The sequence below is a fragment of the Arachis ipaensis genome, chromosome B05 (assembly GCF_000816755.2).
Source record: "Arachis ipaensis cultivar K30076 chromosome B05, Araip1.1, whole genome shotgun sequence".
Lineage (NCBI taxonomy): Eukaryota > Viridiplantae > Streptophyta > Magnoliopsida > Fabales > Fabaceae > Arachis > Arachis ipaensis.
This window is the reverse complement of record NC_029789.2, coordinates 32,703,275-32,710,221: the sequence shown is the minus strand read 5'-3', so window position 1 is coordinate 32,710,221 and position 6,947 is coordinate 32,703,275.

Below are 6,947 nucleotides of genomic sequence, written 5' to 3'. Positions count from 1 at the left end.
GCAACTATATAATTATTCAACAATGTTAATTGTAATCTAAAATTAGTCATTAAAATCAACAACTATATATTTATGTATAAATATATATGTTGTTTAACTCATTTTTTATGTGTATTTTGTATTTCAACATATATTTTTTACTAGTGATGAATTTTGATGTAAACCTAATATATGATAATTATTAAGCTAAAAATACTAGACGTACAATAAAATCAACTACCAAAATTAGCAAATATATATTTGTAAAAAAATATATACATAAATACATAGTAACTAATTTTTAGTGGTTGATTTTGATTAGACCTAGCATGATTAAAAAATATTGATTGAATATTGAGCGAAAATAATTAGTTAATTGAAGTCTTACTAGTGAGTTGTGTATATCATTTATTTTTATTTGCATAGGTGTTTGAACAAACCTGATATGATACAAGAGAATGAGCTAAAACCACAAGAACTGCCTAAAAATCCACGGAGTCTATGCACCATCCAACAAGTTGAAGAAGTTAAATGCTTGATCAAAATCCTCTTAATCTGGGCTTCTGGAATCTTCTGCATGATCCTATTAATCCAACAAGGAACCTTCCCTATCTCACAGGCCTTGAAAATGGACGGACACTACGAACCCAACTTTGAAATTCACGCCTCATCCTTCAACGTAGTTTTCCTTTTCACCATTTTTTTATAGTTCCCATTCTATGACGGTACGACCTCTATGTTCAAAAATTTCTAACAAATATCACCAGGAATGAACAAGGCCTCACAAGTCTTCAAAAGATTGTAATTGGTAACATATTCTCTGTTCTAACAATGGTAACTACTGGCTTAGTTGAATCGAAGAGAAGAGCAGGGCAAAATGGTCAATTATGTCTGCGATGTGGCTGTCACCTAAGTATGTGTTACTGAGGTTTTGTGAGGTGTTTGCTGTTATTGGACACATTGAATTTTACATAAGTGAGTCACCGATAAAAATGAGGAGTGTTAGTAACTCTTTGCATTTTGTTGTAATGGCAAGGTCAACTTATATTGGCACTTTATGATGAATGTTGTGCGTGAAGTAAGAATGCGAAGAGTAGAAGGGATTGGTTGAATAATGATTTGAATCTTGGAAGGTTGGATTATTACTGCTTCTTCATTGCTGGATTAGCTTCAATTAACATTCTCTACCTCTTGTTTTATGTCAAGCACTACCAATATAAAAAAATTGTCATTGTATAGAGAAGATTATAGAGTTGGTAAATAAAAATCTTAGTGTTATCTCCTCACTTGTTTGATTAAACAAGGATTGGGATTCGAATCTTATATTGTGTATATATAGTAACTTATTGGCCTGGCCTGTAACAAACTTTTAAATAGAGTTTAGATTCACGGGTTAATATTATTGAGTTGAAAAGTTGGGGAATAGCATGTGAAAAAAATAGAAAAAAAAATCTTGCAAAGATTTGTAATTAACAAATTAATAAAATAAACATACAATTATGTTATGGTAAGATTTAAGTCATATTAAATTAATTCCTAATTAACTTTGATATTATTGGCTTCAAATTTATAAGATGCAAAGTTCTTCAAGATCTGGTTAGAATTTATCATATTTCCGCGAAAGAAAGTAATTATCTAAAGTAGTTTAACTCATCACTTTTAGTTGGTATAAAAGTTAAGAGAATATAAGGGGACCTATAGAGCCACACCTATTCTTAATAAAATATGTCTAAAATTCTTTGAGTTACTGAAATAATACAAAAGATGATATAAGATAGATCACGATGATGACAATTAGTTCATCATTTTTAATTCAATCTTATATCATGTCCATGTTTGTTAACTAATACACTCTGCATTATGTAAAATGTAAATTCTTGTAATTTTAACAACATGCATGCATGAATGTGATCAATTCAATACAATACAATTTTCACATTCATACATTTTTAGTACATTTCATTGTTTCCAACAATGCTCTCAGTGTTATCAAATTAATATTACAATGTAATACGTGGCACTATAATAATGGACAATTCCCTAAAATATTATCTCTTCTCAACTTAAGCTAGCGCCATAGGCTATAAACATTATGCACATGTCCAAAATCATGAGATACATCTAATGCAATTTATATACTAATTGAATTTGACATAACATACTGCCACATTAGACTTTGGTGACTTTGTGCATGAAGGACTTAAATAAAATTTATTATTATTATTATTAATGTCTAATCCCCTTTTTCTGTTGACTTTATGCATTATTTGATTATGATATCTTGTATTTAAGTTTTATTTAATCTCTTCTCTAAAATACTTGTTACATCTAAGCTCTTAAATTGGGCTTAGAACAATGACCGGCACAAAAGTATTTCTTTTGAGAATATTTTAGTTCATAAAAAATATAATTCGGGTCATATTTGCATAAGATTCTGAGTAAATTTCATATAAATTTATTTCAATCTTTTTTAGATTTCTCTCCAGCTGCTATAAGTAAATAGCTTAATATATGTTTAAAGTATGATATTTAATATAATTCTTTTGTAACTCTTCTTTCTTAGAAGGTATTTCAAAGTTTTAAGGTTAGATTGTAAATCTGAAGATAGTTCAAGTTCATACGATAACATTTTTTAACTAACTCGAAACGAGTATAGGTTTTTGAACGGAATTGTTAAGTTTTTGAATTTCTCAACACTCTTGTGTAAATAGTGTAAAGTCTTTGTACTTCACATGTCTTTTTGTAAACTGATTCAATAGTGATTTTTAGTTTTAGGAAGGTTTAAGAAAAAAATATATGAAGTTCTTAGATTGGTGGGATAGCTATTCTGAGTCTTCTTTGAAAAGATCAGTTGAATATATAAAGTTATTAGATTAGTAGGGCATCCAATCTGAGTCATTTCTTGGTCTTGAGAATACTTGTATAAAGAATAATATCTAAGATTCTTAGGTTGGTGATGAGTCAATCTAAAGTCATTTCGTAAACCTAACAAGATTTGAGGAAATAATATATATCTAACATTCTTAGGTTGGATTGTGATCCAATTTGTGTCAAAGCTTAGTCTAAGAATGGTTCATGAAAGAATATCCATTATACACTCATTCTAATGATGGAACTTTCAAACTACTTTAAAAACTAGACATAAGTATTTTATTACAAGGGAACTGGAAAAAAGCGGCAAATTTTTTAGGGAATTAAATCGCCAGAAAATGACATACAAGTGGTTCTATAGCCGTTGTAGTTTAAAGCATGGCAATTTGATATTGCGGTGATTTTTACGAACCGCTGGCATAATCGCCGCAAAAACAATATATAGGGTCAATTGATTTAGCAGTGGTTTTAAACCGCTGCTATTTCCTTTACTAGTTTTTTAAAAAATAACCGCCGCAATTCTGATAGCTGTTTTTTAAAAAACTGCGGCAGTTTTCAACACACTGCAATCTTCTACATGAAATTTAAAAAAAAAAAACAATTGATGAACTACAATATATTGTAACATTTTTCTTTACTATATCTTATTTTCTTTACGTCATAATTGATTAAACTTAAGATACGTGTATAAAAGAGGACTAAATAGATAAAACTATAATTTTGTATATTTGAAAAAAAACTAATTGATAACACTAATAGAAGAAAATAATTTAGTTGTACAGGAAGCAGAGAACACAATAGTAGCAATAGTCTATTTTTTACACATGGTCAAATACATAGTAAACATAGGTCAACTCATACCTCTTTCTCATACTTCTTAATATATGGATATAAAGCTGCAATAAAGACATCATATTTTGGATCATCTCTCAAAGAACGACGACTGGCACAATGTGTTTGGCAAGCAGGGCATTCATTGTTCTTGAGATAATACATGAACGACGAATTTGCATACAGAGATTATATCCTGAGATAATACACTAAAACAACGAATGAATTCTCAAATCTCTACATTAATTTATTTTTCAAACAAAACACTTCTTGAACCTTCAAAACATTTTGTCTTTATGTAAACATTTAAGTTTCATTTATTTTCCAAATTTTTAGAGAAATTTTTATTTATTTTTTTATATCTTCAAGTGAGGCCTGCTTTTGGCATGACGCATCTCACTCAAAACAAAGTAACATAACGATTTTACCACTACTATATATATATAATTCAGACAATCTCCATAAAGATCTTTTCATACCATCAGTAAATGGATACTTCACTATAACAAACCAACTTATCATCGTTGCATTCATGATAAAACACACCTAGCATAAGGAAAGTTTTGATCTTTATATGAAACCACTAGAAAAGGTGTAGCATTATGTTCAATGGCTTACCTGCGAACGAAGAAGCTCTTTAAAAGTAGCTATCTCATGTAATGTAATAACAAATCTAGATATGACTAGTCCTGAAAAAGAGATAACAGAGAAAGCAAATAGATTATATAATACTTACACCTACAAAAGTATAGCACTTACATAGAATACAAAACATGAACTTTAAAATATAATGTATGTAAAATCATGATTTTTAACAACCTCCAATTGACACACTACCAGGGTCATCCAGGCCACCACCAAATATTTCTAATGAATCAGCAAAGCCAATTTTTTCATTATATGCTTCTCCCAAAGCTGTCTTTAGGAGATACAGATAAATTATTAACAACTTTTTAGATAAATTTTTTGAATTTGTAATTCCAAAATAGTCTTATGGGATAAACCATGTATTTTAGATACCATAATCATTCAGTAGTAAACTTTCACTTAAAAGACCATACAACAAGTCATTATTTTGAATGATGTAGCGGTTTACTAAATTAAACTACATAAAAGACTTAAAATCAAAAGCCAAGTTAAATTTTCTTAAAATTGATGTCACTATAGATAAACAGATTTGATACATCATCAACCAAATTTACAATCACAAAATTCATATTACATATATGCATATTTATTCACAACGAGATGAGCAAGGATAATTGAGAGGAGGATAAGAAATTTGCTCAAAAAGAATTATTAAAATAAAACACTAAGATCATACACCCATAAATACAACAGAACATTTAATTTTTTTAAAAGCTCATATTTCTTCTTTATATGCAAAAAAAATAAAAAAACACTCATGTATAAAGTTATAGCTTTGAAATCTCGGGCAGACTGTTTTTGCATAACAATGGTAATAATTGATTAACAAAATAGTAGATCCAATATAGGAATACCATATAGAATTTACAAAAACTTCTTACATCTTTTGAACAGCTTCTAGCATCAATCCTTTAACACATCAACATTTGCTTCAAGAGACAATACCTATCCTACGGAAAAGAATAAATTATTGGCAACGAATTATCTTTCATTCTTTCTACTTCTAATACGTGAGAAGTGTAAGTGCACATACTACTTTAGGGGAGAAACAGACAATTTACCCTCACATAAATTGAAGAGAAGGCAAGTTCTTTTCTTTTTCTTCAAAAAAATATAAATTAAAAAATAAATAAATAATAAATCTTTATTTATTTCCACCAATAAAAGCTATAATACCCTACCACACAAAGTTCTATGCTTAAGTCATAAAACTGAGATGGTGAGGTATTACGACCTCTAAAAGTAAAATTATATATATTATAGTTGAAAGGAATTTTATAACGAGGAGCCTTTGAAGGAATGTCCAAAACAAAAGTCGTAACGCTCTCGTCAACGGAAAACTTGCGTACGATGAAACGTAAGATATATATATATATATATAATAAAAAGGGAGTGTCAAAGATACAAATATTCAAGCTCCAAGCTCAACCTGCGAAGCCAAGGTTGGTCGGAGAATATTTACATAAATATATATAACCCGAAATATCTCAAATAGATAAAACAACCTGTTTCTCCACATCGACCTCTAAGAGGGACAAAATAAAGGTAAATATACAGAGAAGAATCTAAATACAGAATAATAAACATATAAGCTCAAACTATGGAGTCCCAAGATATAACACTTCACTTGCACAATGAACTCCAAATGCTTACCGAGGTGCCTCTTAACTTGCATCTGAAAAACAACAATATCGTATGAGATGAGAACCGAGGGTTCTCAGTATAGTTAAGGTGCCCACATATATAATAAAGAAGGCCTGGGAAAGCCAGAGGCAATCCTAGAATGCCGACACTCAGATTATAAAACCTATAGGAATAAACTGAACCATAAATTTGGTAAAACTCTCTAAGGTATCCAAGTCACAATATAACTCTAACCCTGCAGTTTACTTCTGTTTTATTTAACTCTAACACTTGCTTTCACTTACACCTAACATAACATTCTGTTTATTTTACCGCTTACTAACAAATCATTTTTAGCCAACCCTCACCACTGGTCCAACCAGTCACGGCCTATGACCCAAATCAAACCAGCTCGGCCTCCGGCCCAAAGAAACTCAACCCGGCCTCCGGCCCATTTCAAAACAAATCACCATGATTATCAGTCCACCACCAAAGTACTCAAAAGAGAAAGACAATCACAAACACAAGCAAATACAAGGCAAACATATTTAAAGAACAGTTACAACAAGTATCGGAGTTACCAGTTAAACAAAATTTATCAAATAGGCAAATCAAAACAATTATGCACACCCAAACAAAGCAAACAAATGCAACATGATGCATGCTTGTCCTACTAGCCGTGAGCTCACATGTCGGTTAAATCGCCAGAAAATCTAGTATCTAACCCAGACATTTGTCTCTAGGTTGCGCATCTCCAGGAGGATTATAAACGAAGGAGAGTACCTTTCCACATCGGAGGAGCGTGCCTTTCCACCTTTTCCTGGAGGATATATGAAGGAGAGTGCCTTTCCACCTTCCCTACATCCCCATCACGACAAGAGAGGGATTCCTCCGTCCTCAACTTGCCATCCGAACATATTTTCAAGTTAACACGCAAGCAGGTTTGCACCTAGACCTTGCCATCTCGACCATTTCGGCCATACTCAGTCACATCA